This window comes from Heterodontus francisci, unplaced genomic scaffold (genome assembly GCF_036365525.1).
Source record: "Heterodontus francisci isolate sHetFra1 unplaced genomic scaffold, sHetFra1.hap1 HAP1_SCAFFOLD_59, whole genome shotgun sequence".
Taxonomy (NCBI): Eukaryota; Metazoa; Chordata; class Chondrichthyes; order Heterodontiformes; family Heterodontidae; genus Heterodontus; species Heterodontus francisci.
Window position 1 is genome coordinate 2,221,490 of NW_027140758.1, and position 16,043 is coordinate 2,237,532.

Sequence of the window (16,043 nt, forward strand, 5' to 3'; positions counted from 1 at the left end):
TCTCTCTGTGTTTAAAGTGAATGAATCTGATCTTTACCTTGTCTTGCTGGAACGTTCACTGTCTGGAAATGTCTGTTTGAAAATGTTTTCCTGTTATATTAATGGAGCAGAGGAGCAGATGTGAGGTACTGTTGAACAGAGAGGTTTGGAAGTGGGTGAAGGGGTGGAGTGACGGTGTGAGTGAGAGGTGCAGTGAGTTGGCCATTCTCAATAGAGTGTCAGGAATGAAGGTCAGAGGAACAGACCAGGCTGGAAACACAGAAAGAGCGAGGAGAAGCTGGTGTGAAAAACAGAGATTAAACAACAGGCTTGTTCAGTTGGTTTGGGTCTGGTGTTTAGAATACCCGGAATCTGGGTTCACTTCCCTTCCAACTCAGCGAATTGTATCAACATTATGTTCATAAAACCATAGAATGATACCCAAAGAAGGAGACCATTTGGTCCATTGTGTCAGTGCTGTCTCCTGTAATCTGTCCATTTTTCCTTCCAGTATTTATCCCAATTGCTTTTCAAAGTTACGACTGAAGCTGCTTTCAAGTCCTGATCAGGCAGTGCATTCCAGATCACAACACATCACTGTATAAAAAATCATACCTCATTTCGCCTCTGCTTCTTTTCTCAATCACCTGATAAATGCATCCTCTGGTTACTGACCTTTTTGCCACTGGAAACAATTTCTCCTTATTAAACTTATTAAAAACCTTCTTGATGATGTCACATACTAGACTGCCAGTAAAACTGAAGCCCATGGAATAAAAGGGACAATGACAGCATGCATATGAAGTTTGCAGACTGATAGGAACATAGGAGCAGGAGTAGGCCATTCAGCCCGTCGAGCCCACCCTGCCATTCAATATGATGATGACTGATCGTCCACTTCAATGCCTTTTTCCCACACTATCTCCATATCCCCTATGTCATTTGTATTTAGAAATCTGTCAATCTCTGCTTTAAACATACTCAATGACTGAGCTTCCACAGCCCTCTGAGGTAGAGAATTCCAAAGATTCACAACCCACTGAGTAAAGAAATTTCTCCTCATCTCTGTCCTAAGTGGCTTTCCCCTTACGTTGAAATTGTGTCCCCTGGTTCTAGACTCCTCAACCGGGGGAAACATCTTAGCTTCATCTACCTGTCTATCCCTTTAAATATTTTGTAAGTTTCAATGAGATCACCTCTTATTCTTCAAAACTCTACAGAATACAGGCCCAGTTTCCCCAATCTCTCTTCATTTGACAGTCCCGCCATCCCGGGAACAAGTCTGGTGAACCTTCGTTGCACTCCCTCTATGGCAATGATATCCTTCCTAAGGTAAGGGGAACAAAACTTCACACAGTATTCCAAAGTGCAGACCAACCAAGGTTATATACAATTGAAGCAAGGCTTCACTACTCATGTACTCAAATCCTCTTGCATATCCTCTAACATATCATTAGCCTTCCTAATTGCTTGCTGCACCTGCATGTTAGCTTTCAGTCACTTATTGACAAGGACACCCAGGCCCCTTTGTACATTCACACTCTTACCATTTAACAAATAATCTGCACATCTGTTTCTCCTACCAAAGTGGATAACCTCACATTTTGACACATTATATTTCATGTGCCACTTTCTTGTCCACTCACTAAGTCTGTCCAAATTCCCTTGAAGCCGCTTTGCAACTTCCTCACAACACACATTCCCACCTAGTTTTGTGTCATCTGCAAACTTGGAAATACTACATTTGGTCCCCGCATCCAAATCATGTGAACAGCTGGGTCACAGTGTGGTGGTGAACAGTTGTATTTCTGTCTGGAGGAAGGTTTACAGTGGGTTCCCCATGGTTCCTCATAACTTCAGTTATGTGCAGACACTGGAAAAGCTGGGGTTGTTCTCCTTGGAGCAGAGCAAGTTCAGAACAACTTTGACAGAGTTAGAATCAAGGAATCAAATGGTGACAGTACAGAAGGAGACCATTCAGTCCATCATGTCCTTGACAGCTCTTTGCAAGAGCAGATCAGCAAATTCCACTCCTCTGCCCTTTCATTGTAGCACTGCAAAGTTTCTCTATTCAGGTGTTTATCCAATTCCCTTTTGAAAGCCACGATTGAATCTGCCTCCAGCACACTCTCAGGCAGTGTATTCCAGATCTGAACCACTCACTCTGTCCCACACCCCGGTACCATTGCAGAAAATCTTTTCTGTTCATTTCATCCCTCATAAATAATTGAAATGAAATGTTTATTAGGAAATGCACAACAGAAAAAGGAGAGAGAAATAAATGCTGAGTAAAATAGAAGTCAATGTTTGGAAGGTAAAAAGAGCAAAAGATGTAACTTTTATTCTGGATGAGTGAGAGGAATATATCACACTTTGGGGCTTTTGTAAGCGGATTTACTGATATACCTGGGATTTGAGAGGAAGCTGGTTCATGGTTTACAGAACAAATTCAGCCCCTGGGGTGGAGCCAACAGCTGCACCGTCCAATAACAGACAGGACGGGGACACTGTCTCAGGCCTGGTGAGCTCAGTCGATGAAAGCATGAAACTCTGAATCTCAAGTTTTTGAGTTTGAGCCCACGGTGGGTGTTTTCTATTTCCTTTTTCGGCTGATTTTATAGGCGTTATCCAGCTCTGAATTCCTCGGCAGAGAGTTCAAGGAGTGTTTGAAATGAGATTCAACAGCAGTATGAGAAAGTCTCTCCTTGATTCAGGCCTCTTACCTCTCTGCAGCATCTCGCTGCTGAAGATTGAACTTTTTCTCATTTCATTCTCAGCTCAGGGTCAGTGTGGATCACTGGGACTTCTGGCTGTCTCCCACTTCACAATCCACCAGTGCTGAGAAATCAATGGGGAATATTACTCACACGTTGTAATGTTTTATAAATACTTGAATGTATTTCACACTGTGTCCAACAGTGTGAATCTCCCCTGGTATATCAGCTCACCAACACTTCAACAGAACATTCACATAATGTGAGCTCTGACATCTGTTCAGATCCCATTCCCAAGACCTGGAAAGTGGGATTGGGCTGGATCGCTCTTTTTCAGCTGGCACAGACACGATTGCTAAATGGTCTCATTCTGTGCCATAAATTTTCTCCATTTTCTATGTTCTATGAAGTGAGGTGTGATTGGGAGGGGCAATTCCACCAGGGTTATATTTTCTACCAAAACAATGACACAAGGGATACTTCACATTTTTATTCATTCATTCATGCGATGTGGGCATCGCTGGCTAGGCCAGCATTTATTGCCCATTCCTAATTGCCCATGAGAAGGTGGTGGTGAACTGCCTTCTTGAACCGCTGCAGTCCATGTGGGGTAGGTACACCCACATTGCTGTGAGAAAGGGAGTTCCAGGATTTTGACCCAGCGACAGTGAAGGAACGGCGATATAGTTCCAAGTCAGGATGGTGTGTGGCTTGGAGGGGAACTTGCAGGTGGTGGTATCCCCTGCATTTGCTGCCCTTGCCCTTCTCGGTGGTAAAGGTCGCTGGGTTTGGAAGGTGCTGTCTAAGGAGTCTTGGTGCATTGCTGCAGTGCATCTTGGAGACGGTACACACTGCTGCCACTGTGTGCCGATGGTGGAGGGAGCGAATGTTTGTAGATGGGGTGCCAATCAAGTGGGCTGCTTTGTCCTGGACGGTGTTGAGATTCTTGAGTTGGAATTGCACCCATCCAGGCAAGTGGAGAGTATTCCATCACACTCTTGACTTGTGAATTGCAGATGGTGGACAGGCTTTGGGGAGTCAGGAGTCATGGATGAGTGAGAGGAATATATCACACTTTGGGGCTTTTGTATGAGGATTTATTGATAAACCTGGGATTTGAGAGGAAGCTGCTTCATGGTTTACAGAACAAATTCAGCCCCTGGTGTGGAGCCAACAGCTGCACTGTAATTACTCACCTCAGGATTCCAAGCCTCTGAGCTGCTCGTCTCGTCACGTTATTTGTATGGCTACCCATGGTAACCTCCATGGTGTTGATAGTGGGGGATTCAGTGATTGTAATGGTATTGAATGTCAAGGGCAGATAGTTAGATTCTCTCTTGTTGGAGATGGTCATTGCCTGGCACTTGTGTGGTGCGAATGTTACTTGCCACTTATCATCCCAAGCCTGTGAGACTGAAATAGCTCAGTTGGGAGTGTGTTCGACTGAAGATCCCTGGTTCAATCTGGGGTTTTGGCAGTTCTCCTTTATTCTGCATCGCCATTTGGTTTTGACTCTTGAGCTGCACAATTTACACTGAAATTATTTCCCCAACTCTGAAGGTTGGATTGGAATAGAGAGATGTCAAGGATGGGAAATATTTACATTGTCAGCTTTAGCTTATTCTCTATCTCCTTGTGTCCTTTTCCCCAGTTTTTGAATCTTTCGGGGCCGGGTGAACATTTGATTTGCTGCATATGTCCCAAACTGAAGCCTTTTCCACATCTCTGGGCGGTCAGACTTGCTCTGTCTGTTTTTGCTGCGCGTGACCATTAACGAGAACAGGCCACGAGTTCAATGTTTATCAGCAAACGGAAGATAATTGGAAAGAATTCTGTGTTACTCCAGACCAGTGACAAAGATGCAATGGATGTTATTCAAAATAAATTCCCTTTGACATTTTATGTAAACTTGTTTGCATCTAAAAGTTGGATTTTAAGTGTTACAAAAATGTGTCAAATTAATGACTGACCATGTGACAGCGCACATGGGGATCAAATCCACAGCCTTGTTGTTATCAACACTGCGTCCTAACCAACTGAACTAAGCGGCCTATAGACAGAGCCAGGTATGGGTTTGAGCCGCACGCTGTGCGGTTTGTGTTTTATTTCTCACACTGGGTGACAGAGCAATTGTACAAACAATGGACACATCACATCCCTGAAACATTGTTCTGATATAAAACAGTGTGAAATAAGAACTGAGCATGGAAATGGAACGGAACCAGAAATCAGGACTTTAATCTATTAAAGTTGATCTTGAAATTCTACCATGCACGAACATTCCAAGAGAACGAACTCTCTTCTGATATAAAATCCAGGAACTTGAGCTGCTGTAAAATATAACTGAGCCTGACGTGATTTGAACACGCAAACTTCTGATGTGGAGTCAGACGCGCTACCGTTGCGCCACAAGCTCACAGATAAAGCAAAGTCTTCCATTCCTGACAGATTTACTTCTTGTTTAGATTCAGTGATTGAAATTAATTCAATCCTCATCTGACCTCCGCTCTGTGAAGGCCTGCCACCCGACCTGAACCCAACGGGACCCGACGACCTGTGTCGGGTCCGGGTCGTGTTGGGTCGCTCTTCCGGGTCTGGCTTTCGGGCTCGGGTCAGGTCGGGCCAGGTTCGGGTCGGGCTGGGTCCAGGTCGGGCTGAGTCCGTGTCGGACACACACAGTAATTATTACATTTAACTCTGCTGGGAAGTTGAGTTTAATAAGTGTCAAAAGTTGAAAAGCCAACCTAAGCTGGGAGTCCGGGTCATCAAGGAGGGAAACTCTGAGTCTGCTCAGTGAGCAAGTGAGCATCTCTATGACGTCATTGCGCTCATGCTGCAGCTTCCTGTAGATTCGAAATCGGGAGGTAGGTAAAGTGAACATTCCGGTGGTCGGGAAAGTCTCGGGTCGGTTTGGGCATGGGAATAAATGGAGATACTCGGGCCGGGTCGGGCTCGGGTCTAATGTGGTTCTGTCGGGTTCGGGTCGGGTATTTTTTCCTGACCTGAGCAGGCCTTTCCCGCTCTGTCAGTTCAGTGCCTTATTTAAACTATTACTTGGAGTTCTGTTTTACAGGGTCTCGGCTGTTTAAGTGTTTCCCAGACCCACTACTCTGATTAATCAGACATTTTGCTGCTAACTGCTGCTGCTACAATTGAAATGTAAAAAAGAATTTCCAGTGACCTGCAACCAATGGACAAATACATTTCAGAAAGTTAAAGCTCATTCACCAATCCACAAATGTGTCTTTCTGCTTATATTTATAAACAACTCCTTCTCTCCACTATGGGAACTATACAATCACTACAGTTATTTGAAAGTTAGTATAAGATGTTACAGTTCATCAGTTTTAAAACTGCAGCATGTATTTTCCAGAAAACCTCTCTGTTGGAACCTCAGTCCCATTTAGATTGAAAGTGGACAATTAATGTATTCACTTGTTCATTGTGGACAGGTGTCTGACTTAGAATAAATCTCATTAACTTTCAATGAGGTGGCAGTATTTCTGTGCTCCCATTTTACACAGTCTGTCCTGTTCATGCACCATGTTTTTATTCTCCTCTCCCATTCTCCACAGGATACAGATTACAAGCATCATCAACCTAGCTGTTGAAAAGCATTGGAAGAATCTGGTCACACAGGTATTGAAACATTCATTATCTTCCATTTTGCAAGTTGGTTGCTTTAAACACAGTACAATGTGCAATCATCTTGAAAAGAGATTCTCTTCAATATCCAATACAAATGGAATTACAAACCTGACAGACAAACACAGGAGAACAAGTGACCAGTGAACACAATCCTCATGGTGCTCATTTTCAGATTTATTGCAGTCACTTACAAAACAAGTGAAAGAATATTACAGTGAAATGATTTGGAAAGTAGGTGTGACTTTTGTTGGTGCCTTTCTTTGCTCTGTTGGTGAAACTTTCTTGCACCTGACTCCTGTTCATGTCTCTGTTTCCTCTATTGAATGAGGAAGGAGGTATTTGATCAGAAATCAACTGGATTGTGTACCTTTGAGAGGGGATTTCTGCACCATCAGGGCTGGAAACAGGAGTGAGTGAAAGACAATGTGTGGAGTTTGATTTTGTACAGAGGGAGAGCAAATCTAACAGGACTGTGAGATATTGGCCTGGATTTTGCAGCCCAATAGTGGTGAACTCTGAGACTTTCACTGCTATTGAGGGTCTGAACAGCACTGCAACTGCCAGTACATGCACACACTAACACCAGCATCTGGAAGTTGTGGTGGTGAGAAATGTGCTTAGAAGGAGCCTCTGATCATAATCGCACCAGCCCACTCTTTAAAGTGACAGGGACCTGTAGTTCAGCAATTTGGGCTCATTGCCCACAACGTACCCTGATTTTTACCTGGGTTGGATTAAAGCCGGTACCAACAGGCTCCGGGGTGCTCGGGAAGGACTTTTCTGTTGACACAACAGTTCCACTATTACAGGAAGACACCGGCAGCAGCAGGGGTCAACTTTCAGAGGGAGTTCAGACATTTTAAATGTTGTATTTTGTTTCTTAATTGCATGTAATTTTTTAGCATCACCTTATCAGAGTTCTTAAATTTACATCTGACTTTTTATGAACACGATTGAAGTGCTTTTAAAAGATCTCTAAATATATATGACTTTTTATCGAGATTTATCTGGCTTCTTTGCAAAGACTCGAGTAAGATTGAAATGACTTTTAAAAACTGCATCTTATCCTTTAAAATCCTGCTTACATGTAGATGGCATTGGAAGACTATCTGTCTACGTTTTTGCCTCTATGGAAATTTGGGCAGGATGGTCACTTTCAGCTCAGATCCTGACTGTGCATCCAGATGTGCAATGATGGAAATGTAGCTTCTTTTAGTAAATGACATTTCCATCACATCAGGTCATGGCCTGTTGGGAATGGAGTGGTGTGAAACATTTCCAGACCATGTCCAACACGTTTCTACTCAGTGTGAAAATCCACCACGGAAAGACTGGAACATACAATCATTTGATCACATCATGATTAACATCACTCAGACACCTGAACCATGAGGTCACTGACGAAGTCATGATGACTTCGAATTTCTCATGAAATGACAACTGAACTAACTGACTGGAAGAATTGCTTTAACTCCACGTGATCAGCGAGGCACAGCCTCAGACCGACTTGGCAGATGAATATTGATTGAATAATTTCTGTGTGAGGAATGTTCCAGCATCATAAACCAGGGGAACGTGCTGACTGAGCTGTGTCTTCATCTCTTCTGGGCAGTCGGACCATTCACCCTTCATTCTGCTCTGATTCACTTTCCCAAAGCGGATCTACAGATTCTCAAATCTGGAGACGGGGTTTTCTTATTTTGTTCCTTTTGATTTTTCTTGCTCCTGAATGATAATATATTCTAAACCTCGGATCAACCCTCCACTTTGCGTCGTGTTATAGTCTTGGTTAAAAGAGACACAAAATGGCACAAACACTCTGAAACATACAACACGGTCACACTTTCCTTCAGTGAGATTAATGTTGAGCTGTTTTCCAGGTTAAATGCAACTGCAAACACATTGCTCTCAAAGAAATTGTAGGGGATTAAGTTGCCGTTGTAATATTAGCACTGGACATCTGTACGAGCAGGAACAGCCATTTCAAACTCACATCCTTCACAAAGGCAACCACTGAGCTGTTTTCTTTTGTGAATGAATTTCATAAGAAAAGTTAAAGTTCACAAGAAAATGGATGTAAATGATTGATAGCTAAACTTTTGAAGCAAGGATATGAATCCAAGATTTTCTGATGAGAAGACAAACACTCGAACCAATTAAGCTACTGAGCCAGATCACAAGTGCTGTGACAACTAAGGGCAGAGGAGGGCACTCTTTGTTCTCATCCCACTTCTCCACAGGTCACAACATCTATGTGAACTTTTCCCACATACTGATACAGTCAATCATATACTCTATTTTTCCCAGAATAGAAGACACTGACCAGGTTTCTTTAATGAACAACAAAATTATCAATTTATTGTCGAACAAGTTTTAACTAGTCATGAAGTAAAGCATAAACACACAGGTGGAAATTTTAAAAGTTCCTTTTTAACCTTTACCAACTTTTAAAGTCCTTTTTTTTATCTTCGAGCCACATGCACACACACACACACACACACCGGATAGCTGAAAAAATAAAAGGGATTTTTTTTTTCATTCAGCACTCTGTTACAGACAAAAACAACCTCTTGGGCTGTTTATTTGCTCATTTTTGAAGAAATCATCAGATGAGATATGTTGCTCCAAAACTGGAATACAGTCTAACTTCCGAGTATACGTAGACAGGTCACTAGGGTATTTTAGAACAGTTCTTTTCAGAAGGCATTGAGAATTAATTTTAGCAGGCCTTCTTCAAAGACATGCGACAAGATGAATTAACTCAGTGGACTTCTCAGGGACTTTTAAAGATTTTCTGGAAAACAAACTGGGTTGTGGTCTTCTCTCCTTCCTTGACGATCCTTCAGGCTAACTTTATCAGCTGCTCACTCCAGCAGGTAAAACACACTGACTGCTACAACCAAAGGTTGTGAGTTTTCTGCCGTCTTAGGTTTGCGCTGCTGCTGCCAAGCTTGTCCAATCAAGGGGCATGACTGACTTCTCTGTCCACATTTCTCCCTGTTACCAGGGTTTCTGTTCCATACTTAACTTGAATGTGACAACCAGTAAACATAGTTGCCAAATTGGTTCTTTTGGTGCCCTCTTGAAAAAGAACTGGTCCTACACTTATTCAGCTTGATTATGACTTCTTCAAAAAATATTTTAACAAAAGAAACAGAATCCCTTCCATAACATCATGTACTTTCCCTGAGCTGCAGGTTATTGCAAGTCTCTCTGGCAGTGTTTATTTTAGGTGATTTTGTACTCAGGTTCTTTTGGAATCCATGTGTTTGCAGATCTTTGTGAGTGAGAGATGTGGTAATATGTTTGAAAGATTTCCCTGTAAATTATTCATATCTCCATCTTTCCCTGAACTTTGTACAAACACATTAATATGGGAATCACACACATCAGGCCGTCAAACCTGTCCGCTAAAGATTGAAAGGTGACAGTGTTTATTGTGACGGGGTTCCATTTATGAAGACACATATTGATGATTCACACATGTAAAAATTTGTATATTATGTTCATGACATAATGACATAAATAAACACTTCCTTGCACTTGCCACGCTTGTTGAACATTTTCTCTGCTGATGCCCCCTGAATATATTAGAGAACATGGTGACGAGGTTGAGATAAAAGTCTGTAAATATAGGCAGCAAACAGCAGCAGGGACTGCAGTGAACAAGATTTACGTGACATATTTGTGCTTATATTGGTGGGTGAAATAAGATACTAAACACACAAAATCCTACATTTGAGCTCGCGTAAAAGATTGCTCTGTCTATGGAGATAGCATCAAAGAATGCTCAGGAATTTTGTCCTATGCCAGTGATCGTAACACACTTCAGGGCAACTTAAAAAAAAAATGGTAAAATGGGCTTTCACATAACAGATGAAATTTTACACAGAGATGTGTGAAGTGATACAATTTGGAAGGAAGAATGCCATATAAATGAAAGGTTACAATTCTAAACTGGGTGCAGGAGCAGAGAGACAATGTACACCAATGTCAGAAGGATTGAAAAGGTTGCTTAGAGCAAACAGGACACTTGGCTTTATTAATAGAGGCATAGAGTAAAAGCATATACGTTATGCTAAACCTTTATAAAATACTGGGAATGAATGGCCTCTTCCTGTACCTCCACAGAAAGCTTCCATTCCAGGTTTACACACACTCGTCAGGATCAATCTCCACAGATCCTGCCACTCCAGGCTCGGACACCCACTTCCAGATCACTCTCCACAGATCCCGCCACTCCAGGCTCGGACACCCACTTCAGGATCACTCTCCACAGATCCCGCCATTCCAGGTTCGGACACCCACTTCAGGATCACTCTCCAAAGATCCCAGCACTACGGGCTTGGAGACCCTCTTCAGAGATCCTAAATCTCCAGACACGGACATCCTTTGAGGACCACTCTCCACAGATTCTGCCCTCCAGGCTCACACACCCTCTTCAGAATCACTCTCCATACATCCCGCCGCTCCACGCACGGATATCTCCCTCAGGATCAGATCAAAGAATGTTGCTTGTCACTTATCAGCTCAAGCCTGAATGTTGTTCAGGTCTTGCTGCTTGCAGGCACAGACTGCTTCAGTATCTGAGGAGTTGTGAATCATCAGCGAACATTCCCACTTCTCACTTATGTTGAAGAGAAAGCCATCAATGAAACAGCTGAGGATGTTTGGGCCTCGGACACTGCCCTGAGAAACTAGGTATCCAGTCATGAATGGTGGTCGACAATTAAATAACGAACCAGATGAGGAGGCTCCAAAAACATCCCTATCCTCAATGTTGGTGGAGCCGAGCACGTCAGTGCAAAAGATAAAGCTGAAGCATTTGAAACCATCTTCAGTCAGAAATTGCTCAGTGGATGATTCAACTTGGCCTCTTGAGTTTCCCAGCATCACAGCTTCCAGTTTTCAGCCAATTTGCTTCACTCCACATAATGGCAAGAAACAGCTGCAGGCACTCGATACAGCAAAGACTATGGGCCCGAACATCATTCCGGCTCTAGTACTGAAGACTTGTGCTCCAGAACTCGCTGCGCCCTCAGCCAAGCTGTTCCAGTGGAGCGACAACACAGTCATCTACTTGCTGCCCCATCAGTCGACTATCAATCATCAGCAAAGCGATGGAAATGTCACCAACAGTGCTATCAAGCACCACACACTTAGCAATAATCTGATCATCGATGCACAATTTAGGTTCTGCCAGGGTCTCTCAGCTCCAGGAAATAATTTGGCAGATAGAGGAGAATGTGGGAAAATGTGAGGTTATCCACTTTGGTAGCAAGAATAGAAAAGGAAAATATTATTTAAATTGTGAGAGATTACAGAATGCTGCGGTGCAGAAGGATCTGGGTGTCCTCGTGCATGAATCACAAAAAGTTACCATGCAGGTACAGCAAATAATTAGGAAGGCAAATGGAATGTCACCCTTCATTGCAAGGGGGATGGAGTATAAAAGTAGAGAAGTCTTGCTACAAATGTACATGGTGCTGGTGAAACCACACCGAGAGTACTGTGTACAGTTTTGGTCTCCTTATTTAAGGAGGGATATACTTGCATTGGAGGCAGTTGAGAGAAGGTTCATTGGATTGATTCCTGTGATGAAGGTGTTGTCTTATGGGGAAAGTTGAGCAGGTTGGACTCATACTCATTGGAGTTGAGAAAAATGAAAGGTGAACGTATTGAGACATATAAGATTCTGAGGGGGCTTGACAGGGTAGATGCTGAGAGGATGTTTCCTCTCGTGGTGGAATCTAGAACTAGGGGACACAGCTTCAGATTTAGGGGTATTTCATTTAAGAAGGAATTTCTTCTCTCAGAGGGTCATTAATCTTTGGAATTCTTTACCGCAGAGAGCAGTGGAGGCTGGGTCATTGAATGTCTTCAAGATTTTTATCTACAAGAGAGCCAAGGGTTATGTGGGCAGGCAAGAAAGTGGGGTTGAGGTCATGATCAGGTCAGCCATGATCCTATTGAATGGCGGAGCAAGCTCGAGGGGCCAAATGGCCTACTCCTGCTACTAGTACTTCTGATCTTATGTTCGTATGATCTCATTGCAGCTTGGTCCAAACAGAGACGTAAGAGTGGAATTCCAGAGGAGAGGTGAGTGTGATTGCCCTTGAATGAGTTTGGCATCAAGGATCCCCAGCAAAATTGAAGTCAATGGGAATCAGGGGGAAAACTCTCCACTTGTTGAAGTCATACCTCGCACAAAGCAAGATGGTTGTTGTTAGTGGAGGCCAATCATCTCAGCCCAGGACATTGCCTCAGGAGTTTCTCAGGGTAGTGTCCTAGACACAAACATCCCAGCTGTTTCATTGACGACTTTCTCTTCAACATAAGTCAGAAGTGGGAATGTTAGATGATGATTCACAACTCTTCAGATACTGAAGCAGTCTGTGCCTGCAAGCAGCAAGACCTGAACAACATTCAGGCTTGAGCTGATAAGTGACAAGCAACCTTCTGGCCACACAAGTGCCAAGCAGTGAACATCTCCAATGAGAGAGAAAAAAAATCTACCTTTTGATATTCAGAAGCATTATCATCGTTAAATCCCCCACCATCAACATCTTGACCAGAAACGTAACTAGACCAGTCACATCTATGCTGTGGCTATAAGCGCAGGTCAGAGATTACGAATTCTGCAGCAAGTATCTCACCTCCTGACACCCCAAATCCTGTCCACCATCTACAAGGCACAAGTCAGGAGTGTGATGGAATACATCCCACTCAACAACACTCAAGAAGCTCAACACCATCCAGGACAAAGCAGCGCACTTGATCGGCACCTAACCCGCCACCCTAAACATTCAATCCCTCCACAACCAGTACACAGTGGCTGCAGTGTGTACCATCTCCATATGCACTGCAGCAACTCGCCAAGCATCCTTCAACGGCACCTTCCAAACTCGTGACCACTACCACCTCGAAGGACAAGGGCAGCAGATGCATGGGAACTCACTACCTGCAGGTTCCCCTCCAAGTCACTCACCATCCTGACTTGGAATGATATCGCCATTTCTTCACTGTTGTTGGGTCACAATCCTGGAACTCCCTCCCCAATAGCACTGTGGGTGTTCCTGCACCATATGGACTGCATCAGTTCAAGAAGGCAGCTCTCCACCACCTTCTCAACGGCAAGGGGAATGGGTAATAAATGCTCGCCTTATCAGCGATACTCACACCCAAGAATGAATAAAAACCAAATCACTCTCCACAGATTCCCCACAATCTGGGCTTGGACATTTACTTCAGGAGCACAGAGCTTTATATCACTGCAATATGAGCTCCAATCTTCATATTCTAATCACTTTTCACATTATTTTCTACCAGTCCACGAGCTTTTTTTAATTCAGCATTCGTGTCTCTGCTCCTCCGCCGTTTCTAACATCTCACCTCTTACAAAAAAACACTCTGATCTGTCGTAGGTACTAAATGAACACTCATTTTAAACTCCAACTGCCAAAGCATTGCTCACTCACTTAATCTATCAAGAAGATTTGAAAATAAATTTCTTGCCAAAGGATAATTTTCTGCATCTGCTCCCTCGCCATTTGCTTTTCCCATTTGTCTTTCACTTGGTGCAAATCTAGATGGAAGGAAGGAGGGGAGGGAAAATCCTGCTCCGTTTCGTGATCCCTATTTGATCTTCATTCCAGTGTAGTTTGGGTGAAGAATTCCAATTGTCTGTCTCAATTTTCAGAAAGTATAACCAATTCTGGAATCACTGTCTGGACATGGACAAGAACAGGTTTCGAGGCTGACTTGACACATCAACTCCCCCAACAGAAACAATGCACTAAACAGTTCATAAACTAACGACAAAGATGGGATTTGAACCCACGTGTGCACAACACAATGGATTAGCAGTCCATCACCTTAACCTCTCGGCTACCTTGTCAGTTGGTTAGACATAGCTGTCACCTTCAGCACAGTTTCTGGCTGTGCAGCTAGCTGTGTAATGATGGAAAAAGACCTTCTGGAAGTAAATGAAGTTGGGAATGGAGTGGTGTGAAACATTTCCAGACCATGTCCAACTCGTTTCTACTCAATGTGAAAACCCACCACGGAAAGACTAGAACATACAATCATTTCATCACATCATGATTAACATCACTCAGACACCTGAACTATTAGGTCACTGACGAAGTCATGATGACCGAATTTCTCATGAAATTACAACTGAACTAACTGACTGGAAGAATTGCTTTAACTCCCCGTGATCTGCGAGGCACAGCCTCAGGCCGACTTGTCGGGTGGTGTAAACAGATATCACTGCTTCTGATCTTCACCAGAACAGATAGTGTGATGTAACATTGATCATCAAACAGACTGTGAGAGAATACAACAGAATAAAACACCTGGAGAGACACTGTGGAATAACAAATAGATTTGATTGGAATGTTGAAATTTTGATTGGAATGGATAAAACACCAGAAGCAACAGATTAAAGTGGGATTCTCATCATTATATTGATCTGGGACAGAAAAGAGAAACTGATGGAAAGAAGAGAAGAAGGAAGAAAAGAAAGGATGGAACTATTCAATTTTTTCAGTTTTTTCACTCGCCCATCAAAGCTGATAAAAAAAGTTGCAAATAACAGAGAATTTCACCAAAAAGGGAGATTAAATGTTGCTGAAACCTTGGATCGAAGGATGCCCCAACAGATCACCTGTTTAACTGTCTCCTCACTGGGGGATTTCAATCAGTGAGCAATATTATTCTCTACTTTTTTTGTTAATTGGTCCCAGAACTGTCACTTGGAATTAATATCTGTGTTCCGTCTCCTGAATAATAAAATTGTGAGTTTCTCGATATTTTCTGGACACATTTCCTGCTGAAAGAACTAAGAACTCTTTCTAATTTGCACAATATTCTATACACACTCATCAAGCCTGCTAAGCTAGCATCCTTGGTGCTGCTCTCTCTTCTCCCAAACTTCATCTCATGTGACTGTTTCATCATCACTCTGACAGTGGGAGGGGTTGATCCCACTATCTTCAGCATTAACCCTTTACATCCTTATACCACACTGTCTGTCCAAAAAAAATGGGTGGAGGGAACTTCCTTCATTTATCAAAACACCAACAACAGCACAGTGGCGCAATGGTTAGCACCGCAGCCTCACAGCTCCAGCGACCAGGATTCAGTTCTGGGTACTGCCTGTGTGGAGTTTGCAAGTTCTCCCTGTGTCTGTGTGGGTTTCCGACGGGTGCTCTGGTTTCCTCCCACCTCCAGAAGACTTGCAGGTTGGTAGGTAAATTGGCCATTGTACATTGTCCCGAGTGCAGGTACGTAGTAGGAGAATGGTGGGGATGTGGTAGAGAATATGGGATTAATGCAGGATTAGTATAAGTGGGTGGTTGCTGGTTGGCACAGACTCGGTGGGCCGAAGGGCCTGTATCAGTGCTGTATCTCTGAATAAGAAAAGTAAAATAAAAGCTACCAGTCGTAAATCAACTCAAACCCATTAGAGAGATAGAGGGAGACTGTCAGATAACTTCCTGCATCCAGTCCTGACGCTGTCACACTCAGCAGCTTCTCACCCAGACCCCACTCTCATCAACACTGAACATTGTTACCGAGACCCTTCAAATACTGTTTATAAAAGGTAGAAAAATTCAAACTTCATCACAGCTAGATTGAACAGAACAAAGTTTAATATCTTCTCGTCATCACTCGGTAACCACATGAGACATCCTTAAA

At 43.1% G+C, this 16,043-nt stretch overlaps 2 non-coding genes across 2 annotated transcripts; both read right to left on the minus strand.

Annotated features, from left to right (window-relative positions):
* Positions 1 to 5,037: 5,037 nt before the first annotated feature.
* On the minus strand, positions 5,038 to 5,109 carry trnaw-cca (transfer RNA tryptophan (anticodon CCA)). The gene has a single exon. It is a non-coding gene; the product is annotated as a tRNA-Trp (tRNA).
* Positions 5,110 to 14,156: 9,047 nt separating this feature from the next.
* trnas-gcu (transfer RNA serine (anticodon GCU)) lies at positions 14,157 to 14,238 on the minus strand. The gene has a single exon. It is a non-coding gene; the product is annotated as a tRNA-Ser (tRNA).
* Between the last annotated feature and the right edge of the window lie 1,805 nt (positions 14,239 to 16,043).